Source organism: Kryptolebias marmoratus, linkage group LG19 (assembly GCF_001649575.2).
Source record: "Kryptolebias marmoratus isolate JLee-2015 linkage group LG19, ASM164957v2, whole genome shotgun sequence".
Lineage (NCBI taxonomy): Eukaryota > Metazoa > Chordata > Actinopteri > Cyprinodontiformes > Rivulidae > Kryptolebias > Kryptolebias marmoratus.
The window spans coordinates 3,403,276-3,418,308 of record NC_051448.1 but is presented as its reverse complement, the minus strand read 5'-3'; positions in this window follow the sequence as shown (position 1 = coordinate 3,418,308).

The following is a 15,033-nucleotide window of genomic DNA, read 5'->3' as shown; positions in this document are numbered from 1 at the left end:
AGAAGCTATTTTTTGCTGAAAGTCAGCCAAACATACAAACACACACACACACACAGAATACATGATTGCCTGTCTTTCGTAACAGCAGGCGATAAAAACCTGGCTGATGCGAAGCTGCAGTCGGTCCAAAAAGTAGAAGCAGTGAGGAGACCATCAAAAAAATATTAGGCTCCTGCTTATTTACTGACTGTTGAGAGTTGGTTCTCCAACAAAGGTGGAACATTATTGTCAGATGAATGTATTCTGGTGTATCTAAGCTCACTAATTAAAACAAACAAACAAACAAAGCCAGTCCTGATTTGTATGGCAGCTGGTAAACGCTGCTGTGGTTAAACTTGCCTTGCCAGCTGACATGAAAAGCAGATTATGAATATACTTATTTAATAACTCTCAATAACAGCAGCAAAAGAGATTCCTTTAATTTGTCATTGTGCACATTATATTATGCAGATACGTCACTGAACTGCTCATAAAGCTTTCCTCCGGTTGATTCAGGAACAGAGGCTTGGTTTTTGCACAGAGAATGCCTTCAGAGCTCCTCGACTGAGGATTTTTTTTAAAAAACACGGCTGAAACCAGGCATGCCAAAGCAGCATCGTTGCCTTTCCAGAGTGTTAAATGATCTTAACCTCACACACCAGATGGTTCACACACACAACCATCTGGGACGTGTCAGCCGGAGAAAAGCAGAAGCTTTAAAAAAAAAAAAAGGGAATGTTGATCAAACTTCTGTCCATCACTGCCTGCTGCTTGGATCGGTTTGTAAAAAAAAAAACAAAAAAAAACAGCCGCACGTTTACCACGTTCTTAACTTTATGTGCAGTAAGACTGTGAAAAAATTTAAAATTATAAATCAGAAAAAATTGTGAAATTCTATAAATTCAAGAATTTAGAACATGTTGGTCTTTGTCAATGTTTCTAATTTTTAATAAAAGTGCACAAAAATCACATTAAATGAATGTTTATGCCAAGAGTTTCCTTTTTAAAACAAAAATAAAACCATCTATGTTGTTAGATTAGAAGGGAATTAAACTTTCTTGGTTATATAACAAAAGCAGGTCTTTATTAAACAAAAGTCAACAGAGCAACTTTTAACCAAAGCTGCAGCAATCAGAAACTATAAACATTTATTTTCTTGTTTTTCTGAAGTTGAAGTAGCAGCAGGAAAGCCTGATCGACCTAAAAGTGTTTAATTTTGTAATTAAGTCGTCTTTTGCTTCTATTTATCCGTGGAGCATTTTTGGCATCACTAAGATACGATAAGACGGCTCTCCCCTCTGAGTTTCTGGACATTTTATCTGAGCTCTGAAGGCAGAGGGGAGAGAAAATGATAAGATCGTATTGATATTCAAGCCGAGTCCTTGACTTTTTCAGATGATTCGCACTCTGTAGACTTTTCAGTCTGGAGAAAAATTGGCTCCACACAGAAGACCTTATCAGAAAGGACATGCAGACGTACACCTGTCAGTCATCGTCTTCCGTGTGTCTCCGTCTCCTGCTGGATGAGACTTTAAGACAAGTCCGTCTCTGAAATGCAAACCTTTAACTTCAAACTAAATATCTTTTCACTTCGTGTCATGTTAAGTTTGTTTGTGTGCTTAAAATAAAAACAAAAACATTATTTTTATGCGCAATCTGATCCTCTTTTCTTTTAATATAACTATTTTTGTGTAGATATGGACTAAAGTAAGAAACTTTATCAAATAGGCAAATTAATTCTTGTTAATTTGTGTAATTAGTCCAAATCTAAATTTTTTAAATAACAATCCTTGTGTAGAATGAAATGTTTACATAAATCAGTTTTCTGCGCTACAGCTTGCGAACTGACTGCGAGTTACAAAATAATTTGCACAATAATTGTATTTATTTTTCCCCATTTTCTATTGAATATATGTAGACATTTCAGTTTTATTGAATGTCAGTTTTAAATTAACAAATTCCTCACCGCCAAAACCAAGAAAACCACCAAACGTGTTCTTTTTATTTATAAGTTTTCTGGTAAATTGTTTGAGAAAGAAAAGCTTGTTTACCTAAATGTCAAAATGAGAAACTGAACAGAATGAATATTTTTGCTTCACAGATAGTCAAAGTTTATTATTTTTCCTCAGGTTTAGTCTCAAGGTGAAGAATAAAGCTGAAGTGTTGAGGGGAAAATGTCAAATTATTATCTATAAAATAAAACATTTGTCAAGATTAAACAGAAGACCTGAAGCACATTGTGCTCCTGAACCCGACTATCAGAACTTCACAATAAGAGTCTCAAACATGTACATATCTCCAATTAAAGACGACCTCTAATAATTGGAGGTGTTCGAGTCTCTTATTGTGAAGAGCCGAAACAAGTTCTACGAGTTCTGGAACAAGGAATAAAAACAGAAACTAATAAAATATTGCGTTTTATTTTGTATTTAACCCAGCAAAAGGGAACTAATAACGCTCCGTTACAAGAATATGAAAAAAAACCAAAACAACACAAGGGATAGTTCGTTATAAAAAAGGACTTCTTTCCCTGTAAATAATCTGACTTTATTCATTAAATAAAATGTTGACTTTTCTGTTTTATTCCTTGTGTTTTATATGTTTTATCTTATTTTATCCACTGTAAAGCACTTTGTGAACCTAATGGTTATTGTAAAGGGCTATACAAATAAATTTATTATTCCTATTATCATATCAGTAAATAATATTTTGATTAATTTTGTAATTAAGGCATTTAATGTTGAAACAAACAAAATGCTGTGTTTCTTCTGAGTGACCTAACGGCTGATAAACCTGTAAAATGTTTGACTTAAAAGAAGGATAAATAAGGACAGGCTTGAATCACAGACTGGATCCGTTCACCGACTTCTTAACTGCGATTGAAACTATAATTTCATAAAAAACGAAGCAACAGAAGCTGAGGGTCGAGGAGGCTTCGCTGACATTTACGTTGACGTGAACCTTGTAAACAAAAGCCGACAATACAAACGATTTCCCAATTAAAAAATAAATAAAAAGAGACACTTCTCCTTCGACACAGAGAAGCATTCCTCCTGCACGCACCACTCAGAGAGGAAGAGAATAATGTGATTGATCAGACTCTTCATCATGCACCATTCATCTCTGCGTCACCATGGTTACCAAGGAGACGGAGACAAAGTGCAGAAAGTGGGTGCGTGTGTGTCTGTGTGTGTCTGAGGCTTCAGGCTCATGGGACAATGGAGAGCAGCTCTATTTTCTAATTGAATAGTGATTCAATCCTCAAACTCAGCGAGTTGAAGCGTAAAAGCAATCCGCCGACTGATGGTGACCGAGCCACGCGGCGAGTTTAAGTCGTGTGTGTGTGTGTGTGTGTGTTATCCTCAACCAGCCACATCAATCATTGTCAATCATCTAATTGCTCTCTCGGTGTAGACACGCACATAGACACAGTAAGTGCTGAGGGAGCCCTGGCGTGTGTCAGCGTGATATTCCCTTTGCAGTAAATAATTGAGAGTATGAGCGTGAAGTCGGAACGCAAACTCCCAACAGCGCGCGTTGGGTTACAGCTTCTCCGTTCCTGCCGCCGCTTCGAGAGGCGAGCCCGGCCTGTCAGTCAGGCTGCTCGTTCTGCTCAACGTTACTGTGAAAATACCCGCCGCCACGCAGCGCCACCCAAACATGGTGTCGCACAAAGAGGACGACACCGTGCACGACACAGAACTCAAGGCAAAACGAGGACGAGTTTACTTCCAATCATTGTGGCAACACACTGAGATAGTTTGAGACTAGGACATGCCTAAGGACATCTGTGGATCTGTTCAGAGCTCGCTGATAAACTTTCCATCACATTATCAAAGACAATGGCCTCTGTGACTTGATTCATGGACCTATCTGCAAACACACACACACATTCATACAATACACACACCACACAGTCTTCCAATATTCTTCCTATATTCCATTTAGATTATACATGATGTGTTTTTCTTTTTTTTGTGTTTCTGTTTTTGTTTCTGTTGTAAAGCGCTTTGGATTGCCTTGTTGCTGTAAAGTACTATATAAATAAATCTCACTTCACTAGTTACAGACTCAAATTTATGGTAAAATTGTGCAAAAAAAGGCTAATTTTCTGTTGCAGGCCCACTGAATTCAACAAGTCATGAAGCCATGTTTTTAAAAACCATAGCCTAGTTTTGTGTGCAAAACTGTATTGTATCGTGCACATTTCATTGCCTAACTCCTCCCCTCACCAGCTTTGTAACCGTATTGTGCATTTCAACAAAACGTGGCACAGCAGGTTAGTTGTTCACCGTATTAACTCATTTTATAAAATATTCATGTTTTATGCTCAGTATGAAACCTAAACAAGAGATGCTAAATCCATCTGCCGATGGTGATGTTCGTTAAAACAAAGAGAATTATGTTGCTTGTCTTCATAAATGCTTCACATTGGACTATATTCTGAAATCTCTGAGGTCACACGTGTCAAACTCAAGGCCCGCGGGCCAGATCCGGCCCTCTGTAACATTTCATCCGGCCCTCCAGTCTGGGACAGATCGAGTCTCTGATTCTTAATTTGCTTTTAAAACTGAGCCTAATTAGTGAAGTTTTCTCTGACAGTGACGTAGAAGCCAACAACATATAGTTTTAATTTCTGTATGATCAGGTTTTTGTCTGTTTTATTGTTAAAAACTTCATTTAAAAGCTGAGTGAGGCGTAATAAATGAGCTTTTTAAAGTTTGATCTATTTGTTTGTTAATTAAAGTCTGTTTGCTCTAAATTCTGTATAATCTGTAACTGGGAAAAGGTCATTGATATTTCATTATGGATGATTTGACATAAAACACCTAAAACTAAGGTTAATTTATGTAATTTTTAATAAATATTGATTGTGATTGGCCCTTGGCTAGGACCAAATTTTTAATTTTGGCCCCCTTGCATCACTGGGTTAGACAATCTGTGTCCTACACAAAAAAAAAAAAAAAGAGAGAGAGAAGGGGTTTGAGTAAAACCCATAAAGCTTTTGGATAAAAAGGTAAAAAGCATCTTAAAACTCCAAACACAAAACTAAGCAGCAGAAGAGGCAGCAAGAACAAAATTACGACGGATCGATTTTTTTGTTTCAAAAATATACAAGGCAAGTGCCCGACATAAAATCCCATCTATTATGTATAAATCCAGAGGGTGAGGAGTATCCACACAACAACATTAAACAGCAAACAGCTGGACTGAGGGCAGCGGGCAGAAGCAGAGGTTTCTAACTCATCTCTGTAATGTCGGTTTATTTTGCTTGAAGGTATCGTGGGGCGTGGAGGCTCGAAGGCCGACTGTCAGCTGGAAAGAAACGCTGCAGCTACTTTTAGAGAAGAGAAAAGAAGAAGAAGAAGAAGAGGCACTGAGGCAATGAGAAGTTGAGTGAAAGAGGCGAGGGAGAGTAAAATTGAAAGGCAGAAAACAATAAGGATTAGAGACGGGGGAGGACGTGTACGCAATGGAAATGAAGTGTGAAAAAGTAAAAAAAAAAATTAAAAATTAAAAATGGAAGGCAAAAGAAACAGCTTCAATATTACCATTCATGTTTTAGCCAGTTGTCCTCATTAATTTAGGTCAAGCTCTTTAATGATTGTGTGAAAGTGCTTTACTCAAATCCCTCGTGTCCCCGGCAGCAAAATGAGCTGCAAAAGAGTTTTGCATGCATGTAATTATAAGAGTACTGAGGGCTCTTGATCCTTGAGTTATCAAGTAGCTGCAACTGTAAATGAATGCACATGCCCATAAGTCAGAGTCAGTTCACGTTGGGCTCAGACATTGAGACATTAGTGTTTTTTATTACTGTTTTTTCCTCCTTGAATAAAAAACATAGCATATTTAAACCTGGGTCATTCTTAATTTATGTATTTACTGAATCTAATGTGTACTTAGCATATAAAAGTCATTTATTCAGTAACTTTTTTATTAACTTCAGTAGTCGAGGATGCATTTGCTTTAAGAGTTTGGTGGTGCAGCTATTTATGATGCAATGTGACCATCGTTTGGCTGTCGAGTTCAAAAATCGGCAACTTCTTTTACCACGAGCTACTCGAACATTTTAAAGTTTTAAAGGCTGTGTGAGAACAAAAACAGCACCACCAAGATTAAAGTTAAAGATGCTGTTCTGCTCTTTTTCAATCCGGTGGAGATCTTCACATCAGTAAAAGGTCAGGCAACAAAACCCAGCATAACACCTTCTCCACTAAATGCTACATTCTCTCAAACTTTCCTGTTTTTTTTTTTTGTTTTAAAGCTGACACACCGTTTAAAACAGTGGGGGAATAACACCTTGCAGAGCTGAATGAGCGCTTCTAACAGGGCTGCTGCCAGATGGGACTTTTAGTTTTGTTGCACCATAAAACCTGGAATCTTGAGACAGAAGTACAACACCTTAATGCAGACAATGCAAAACATACAGGTTTAAAATGTAACTTAATGTGTTTTAGAGCCAAAAGTAGAAAATCTGGACATTATTTAAATTAAGATGACTAAATGTAAGACTTTGACTTTTTCAGAACCTGCAGAAACTTTGGTTAATGTTAATGTTTTTGACAGTGGAGAGCAAAGTAAACAAATTCAAGAGGACCATTTCAGTCCTGGACTGCCTTCTGGATAAGAGAAAGATGTTTGCAAACCTAAAATCCGCCGTAGGAAACTTTTAATAGACACTGTGAGGGTCCCCAGTGATAACAAATTCTCCTAATTTACATCAAACTATAAATCAGGAGGATTTCTCAACTTTTGTTTCAAACTTCTATAATAAAGCACCGGGGTGTTCGTTCGAAATCTGCAGGAAGGGAGAAAAATAAAAAGACTAAATTGGCCATAATAAGGTGCAGCTGAGAAAAAATAGCTTCTGTAATTTATTCTGCAAACTAAGATGATTGCCTACTAGAGATAAGCTGCCTAATTCGATCTATCTCAAGTAAAATAAAGGTTTAAAAATTAGTTTTTCAGAAAACTGACTTTTCATTTTTAAAAGCTAAAAGAGTTTTTGAAACATTTTAGGTACAAAAACATGAAAAGCTGGACAGATTAACACTAAGATGAAAACTGAAAATGTTTATATTCTGTTCTTTCTGGTTGCAAACTTATTATAAATAATTTATTGGATTTTATCTTCTAACCATTTCATATCGATGTTGCTTTTAGCATTAAAAAGTTCCTGTAAACCAGAATCTCAGCAGAGAAAACTGTTAGAAATTTAGCGTCAAGGAGGAAGAAACAGATCTGAAGGCAAAGAGGAGCTGAAGGACTGAAAGGAATTACTGGAGCAGAAAGAAAAGGCCAATAATCCTGTGTCCATTCTGTCTTATTTGCTCAGTTTATGATCTGTCTGCATTTGCCTGCTTCTAAAATGCACGCATCACTTTGCACGACCTTAAAGCTGTCCTAAATTTGTTTTATACAAAAAAAAATAAAACCTTTCTATGCTTGAGTCTTATGCATTTTGTAAACAATGATAAATACAAGTTGGTTTACAAAGACTATGATTATTTGCGACGACTCCAGCTCACAGACCAGAGGAATGTTATTATTTGTCTCAACAAATTTACCTTCTAATATCTGAAATTAAAGCATGGAAAGCTGTTCTGTAAAAGTAAAATTCTTCCTGCACTGGAGTCACAAACATGTTCATGTTGTCTTGACTTGAATAATTGTGTTTTTCACCACTTGTCCCCTTTGCAATCTATTGTTTTTAACCAGGAAAGTTAATTGGATCTAAAGTTCAAGCTCAGTGTCACATTTATTAACAAATATTATCAAAATTTAGGTACCAAAAAACAAAAAGAGTATCAGTTTCTAACCTGGGTTTGTGTAATCCCTCACTCACATGGCAACGAAGGAACATGGTGTTATCTCTGCGAGTTCATACTCTGCAAGAACAAATTGCTCCTGAGAAGTTCAGGTAGAGAGATAGCGCTGAAATATGTGACAAATGTGGCTGATAAATCACAAGACTATCTCGGCTTCCCACATCTGTGCACTTAAGCGGAGACGTCGCTGCTTGTTGTGGTGTTAAAGTGGTTTTTCAGATGACGGTGCTTGTACCGGCCGAAGACTTGTAAAACAACAAAAAACACGCTGGAAGAAAATCACTCAAACTTTTGAGAAGGTGTCGGGGAGAAATGCATGACTACTCTGCAGCAGAATGTAAGATAAAATGCTAAAACTGAAATAACAAAGACTGCAAAAACAGGCAGACATTTCGACCTGAACCCAGAAGGTGAAGCTGGAAGTTTTAAGTCCCGCCCCCTCCACGTAAACATCGCCGTAGTTGAAAAATAAAAACACACCTCAGATATTTTATTTTTCCAGTGTTGACTCACTGCTGTATTCTCAAATATTATATTTGTCTAACATGTTTGGTTGTAATTAGTTACATTGTGATTAAAAGAAAGGTCAGGTGACACCATGATTGCGTGAAGAGAAGCGGGAGGGACATAAAGACGCATCCATCCCAACATTGGCCCCAAAAACAACATGGCAGCTTCTGTAAAATAAATCTTTCTGACTTCAATCCTGAAACTGAGAGAAGACGGGGACAGTTGGTCTATCAGTATAATATATGTTCATGCAAACTACCTAAATTAAAACGTTATTTCATGAAAGCCTGTCACCTTTCACCTGACGGCAGATGGAAAAATAACACCTGGAAATTAAACACGACCTGTCAGCTGGTATTTAAGAAGGCTCATCATAGTTACAAAACCCATAAGCACCACATTATTGCTGTATACTAGTAGAGAAGTACTAGTATACGCTGTAAACCTACTCACTATTACTGATAATTAGCACCCACGGACAAAAAAACTAATATAGACAGTGTTTTTGCCTGTGTCTGTGTATCTCATGAACCACTGGACAACACAAAAATGGTTATAACTCAGTCAATTTTGCAGATATTGAGCTAAAATTTGGTGTGGTAGTAGCCGAGAGTCCTTTATGAAATATCCCCTGAGCGTGACATCTCGCAATATGAGACAAAAGCAGACAAAATATTTTATTCAAGGTTTGACCACAACGACCCGTCTCATTACAAGATGATGAGCATGCAAGGTCAACTGTGAGGTGGTTGGTAACCAACAGAAAAGCTTTTGTTTGACTATAAAAATGATCCAAATTAAAGCAGAGTTGCATCTTTTTTCTTTGATTGGGTACTGAAATATGCACAAACTCCTGAGATTCAAAGGAGAATCGTTCCTGCATCATCACCACAAATGTCTGTCAAAAATCTGCAGAAAAAAACCTTTTTAAAAAAAGAGGTTTGTAGGATCAAAGTCCTGTGGATGAATCAAAGTGAAATGTTTTGACAGGAAAAAGAACAGAAATTCATGTTATTCACACTTCAACATGGAGCCAAAAAGAATAAAATTCAACACAAACCCTTTTTGTCAGAAGAAGGAATAAAAATCTACCAGACATCAGGTTCAGAAACTCTCAGCTGCTCAGAAGAAACTTTGTGCTGACCATGAGGGGCGGTCAAACTTTAACTTCAACTCTCAATCCTTTCATTATGAAACCGTAAAGAAAAGATGAGAAATAAATCTAATTAGTAAAGAAATCACTGTCTCTTACAAGATTTTAACAAAGATGCCATCAAACTGATAACTTCAGTTGAGCTCAGAGACAGAACCATCTGATGGACAAGAAAAACTTCACAGATTAATAAAAAACAAACTCAGCCAGTCACTGAAAGACTGACTGCTGCAGGAAATTACTGGGTGCACCGATCTGCTAATTACTGACATTAAATGACAACTACAAACTTGTAGGGTTGTGTACTATTAACCTTCAGTTAATTACAAGACCACCACAGCAGCCTCCATGTTTTTTTTACTTTCACATCTTTTAATCACAAAAACTTTAATCTGCCTTCACGCTGAAGTCTGGGACAGTGGTGGCTGGTGGAGTTTTCTCCAGGGGGGGCTATAAATCCAAAATAGACATATACCAAAGGTTTTGGTATATGTCTATTATGTGATACCTTAGTATATGTTTTGGACCAAAACATATATACTAAGGTATCACACCAGTGTATTTACATGAATTAAAACAACAAAAGCAACATTATAATGTACATATAAATGCACAAGTGCTTCCTGAACACACCAATGCTTACAAAGACGGAGGTCTGTAGGGCACATTTAGCGTTTATAAGACCTGTTTTCTCCCTTATTTTTCACAACTTTACCAGAGAAATTACGTCCAAGCTTGTTTTATGATGCGAGCACTCACTACGTCACTTATTCTGCACAACAATATAACGAAGGTCGGATGTCTCACTCCGATTAGAATTCAAAACCAAACTTTTTAACAGGTTTTTAGCATAAATGTTCTTAAACTAATTATTAACTATGAACTTATTTATTACCTTGTTTATGTAACTTAGTCACGTAATGAACTTATTGCTGCACAACTTTTAACGAGAGTCTATGGACAAAGATTTTTGCGCCCTGGGGCGGAAATACGTCACCAATCAGACAACGTCGAAGAACGAAACAACTTTACTTATCATTAACTATAAAATATTTATCTTACACAACTAAAAATATATATACATATATTTCAAAATATTTTTAATGTACTATTTAATTTTTTAATTTTTTTTTTTTTACGTCTTATTCAAGGTAATTGAGTGGTGGGGCGGCGCCCTAGCGCCCTCGATTGGCCAGCCGCCACTGGTCTGGGACTATTCTGTTAGATGAGATCGTTTGGCATCAGTTATGATTATAAAAAAAAAAAGAAGCAGACAGTTATTAGGTACAAAATAGATCTATATCTATAAATATATCCCCAGAAGCAGAACCAAACGAGGAGAAGCAGCTTTCAGTTTCTCTGCACCATCAATCTGGAACAAACTCCCGGAAAACTGGAAAACAGCCGAAACACTAAATTCCTTTAAATCAAGGCTGAAAACTCACCTGTTTATATTATTAGAACATTAGTGGGTTTTTTGTTGTTGTTTTTGATGATTGTAATGTAATTCTACTGATGTTTTATTATGTAAAGCACTTTGAATGCCTTGCTGCTGAAATGTGCTATACAAATAAATTTTTACTTTACTTTAGTTGTATTTTTTTGTCTGGTTTTACAATTTTCAGCTGGTTTGAGATTCATGAACTTAGATGAGAATAAAAACATTTAGATAAAAACTGTTTGACAATTTGAAGACGAATATTTTTCAGTTTCACCGAAACTGAAGCAAATCTGGTTTGTTTCACTGAAATAGTGTAAAAAAAATTGGGTTTCTCATCAACCAGCATTAAACTTCATGTAAAATAAGGTTTCAGATTGAAACTCAAGAGATGCAACTTTTCAACTATATTCTAAGAAAGTTTAAAGGAAGTTGACTTTTAGGACAGCGATGATGAGACACGCCGGAAGAAGAAGATGAAGAGCTGGACCAGGATAAAGGCAGCCGTGTAATTTTAGCCCTCTTGTATGTTCTTCACAGGCCACATTTTCAGATACTTAAAAAAATAAATAAACCCCGACTACCACACTTTGATCGAAGGCTAAGAAAGGGAAAGATGAGGAATGGCGACTGTGCTTTTATATTTATATTCCTGCTATTGCTTGACCTGACATGGATATTTCAGTTTTTTCTGGAAGTTGTATTTTTTCCATGAAGACAAAAAATATAAAATTTTATTTTCAAACTGGAAAATATCAATTTCAACAAGTATCTGGTCTGGTGTATTCAAGGACCAACCTTTTCTCAGACTAAGAAATTTCTCCTTGGACAACCTGAGTAACAATCAAAGTTTTGAATCTCACTTTACAATGTGGTTTTAGTCACAAAAATTATATCTGTTTTTCAAGGTGGGGTCATCTTTTTGTTTGAGAGAGTTGTCAAAGGAAACTTCACACTGCTTTCCCTGACACCAACTCAAAAACACATTATTTTATAACTACAACGTCCTCAACAATCCCGTATCCCTAGGATTTTCTTCATTAAACCTCCTTTTCCACTTCCTGTTTTTATTATTGAATGGAAAATCTCATTACCGTCATTTTCATAAATACAGCAATGTTTAGATTTATAACAGATGTTCTCAGCTTCCTGTAAAATCAGATTAATTAAACTTTTTAGTTGTTAATTTAGTTGTTATGTAGTATTTATGTGAGAAACTAGGATTTCAGGAAAATGCAATAATTCTGATAGAACTGCAGCAGTTCACTTAGCTTTCATAATAAGTAAATTTCCAGGTATTCCTAAGTCAGCGGTGTCCAATCCTGGTCCCCGAGGGCCACCGTCCTGCATGATTTTGTTGTTTCTCTGCTTCAACACCTGATATGAATGAATGGGTGATTAACAGGCTTCTGCAGAACATGAAGAGGTGATTTAACCACTGAATCAGGTGTGTCGAAGAAGGGAAACAGCAAAACGTGCAGGATGTTGGCCCTCGAGGACCAGGATTGGAGACCACTGTTCTCAGTAAATATAGCTCCTACTTGGCCACCGACTCAGAAAAAAAACACCTGCCACTGACTTTAATCTTGAATAATCAAAAATAAACTGCTAATTACATTTAGTTATTTACCATTTTTATTTATTGGGCAGGGGTGCTACAAAGAGGGGGAGATTGGGGGGCAATGACCACCCCTTTAAATTTGCTGCCCCCCCAGTGGCCCCCCCTTTGGTCAGACATTTGTTATCCCACTGTGTGGTGTAACAAATAAATAAAATAAATTAAACTAACCTCTCTGATTAAGACAACAGGTTTCAGTTTGTGCAAAAAGCCAATGATTTCATGATGCAGCGTCTCAGGAGGTTAAATACAGAAGGTGTTTTCTATAAATATAAATTTACTAAAGAGGGCAAGATTTGAGTTGGGAAGTGACTGTGCTGTTTTTAAGTAAGACAAACAAAACAGCAGACCTATTTTAGAAGGTGATTCCCCAAACCCCATATGGTCCCAATTTTCAACAAGTCTACAGGTGAAAACCCAAATAAAACTTCAGAGATTCTGTTACGGGTTTTTGGTTCTGGATTATTCGTGGTTCAATCCGGCCGCCCCTTTACAAACTTTGAGGCGCCCCTGCTGTCGAGGAACTTGTGTTTCTTAATACACGAAAGGTTAGACGACAGAACAATTTTAAAAAAGTGTTCAATAATTAATGTTCGAGTTAAAACAACACCTGTACTCTGACAGGGTCGATACAGCCGTTATATGTCAGGTTGGTGGGAATAAAAACACCTTTCTTCTCCTTTAAAGAACATTTAAAACCAGCTCTGATTTCATCACAGAAAATACTGATAAACACACAAAAACCAACACAAACACAAACTAAAGAAAACTATATTTCTCTTGGTAAATTCTGTTTCTTTGTCTGGCTGCCCTTATTTAATCTGCCCAAAGGGGGAAATATAAAAACTTTCACATGGATTGGATGTTAAATCCTTTTAAAGCAGCCTGATCTGATCAAGTCACCATGAATGTGTTAATTAATGCATGTATGCATGCGTGCAGTCTTGTTTTGTCTGTCTAGTTGATTTTTGAAGCTGCAGGCAGAGTTTAGCAGACTGCGTCTGTGTCCGGAGCTATTGATTGATCCGAAGTTTGCTAAGAAAAGCAAGGGGGCTGTGAAAGAGATTTTCAGTGACAGAAAATCTCTGCTGCCTGAAAAACACAAAACCCAGAGCTTCTCCAAGACTTAAAGTGACACTAACCAAGATTTCTATGTTCAAATAAAAACATATCAGCCTAAATCACAAAGTGGACCCACAGCAATCGCTCTCAAGGTTTCTTTTCTGAATCGAAATTTGTAATATTAAGTTTTAGTGATGAGCGCAGCTTTCTCTTTGCCTTAAGAAAAGGGTAAATCATAAATTATGATTTATATAAGATAATAAATAATGTAAATCATCAAAAGAGATTCAGCACCTCTCATCTCTTTTATAATCTTTTTTAAATGAAACCCAGTCTGTTCATAAGAAGCAAGTAAACTTAAAACAATAAGAGAGAATTTGTTTGCATTTTAAATCTGTTGCAACATCTGAAACAAGTTTATTATCGTCTTTATGGATTGCAGTTTCATCCCTCAACAAAGTCTCCTGATATTTGTAAAGATGGGACTTTAAAGGCCATTTTTAGAATTGGTTCTGTTAGAATATTCTTTTGTTTCTGCCTACATGACGTATCCCGAGTCTTTGTTCTCTTTCTGTGTTTTTCTCCCCACTACTGACAACATATTGAAGACGAGGTCCTGCACAGTAATTACACGAGATAAGATGTGGGCCCGCTAAGCCTGGGACAAGAACCACAGACAAAAGCTTCTGCAGCAGTCAGCAAGAAAAGAAGAAGAAGAAGAAGAATGGGTCATGGATAAAAGAAAAGTCGGAAGAAGGGGGGAAATAAAAGTATAGAATGAGAAAATGAGCAAAACTAATGAACAGTCAAAGGGGTTTTCGTATCAAAGAGGAGTTAGTGGATTAAAATAAAAACATGGGAAGTTAAACACCTTCGTCACATGTGGCACCGGTCGGACAAACACACCTGCAGTGGCGGCTGGATTCCAACAACAGAAGCATCTAATTTGAAATAAAGAAAACCTGCTATAAATTGACATTATGTTCTTAAACCAAGCTCACACAGAGCCTCTGTCAGCTGTCCAATTCTTCATTCCCTTCATTAAGAGTTTCAGCTATAATCATTTCAGATGATTTTTCCCAGTCAAACAGCTTTAAATAACACTGCACCACGCTCCCTGACACAATTACTAATCACACTGATAAGGTAAAATCAAACAAGACATGCAATATTAAAAAGTGCTTCCTTTTTTAAAAAAAAATGAATTCTAACTTTTTTAAAGAGGAGCTCACTCCGACAACTTTTCTGGGATCCAAAAATGTTAGAAGATCTGTTAGCTACACCTGCTGTTAGCCAGTCCTTTCACTGAAACCAGGTCACAGGAAAACTGTGAATATCCTTGGGTCTATCTGCTGAAGGTATTCCAGTTTCCTTCCACAGCCCAAAAACATGCATGGGCAGCTGGGTGGTTCCTGCTTCTCGCCCAACGATCGATGAAGATCGG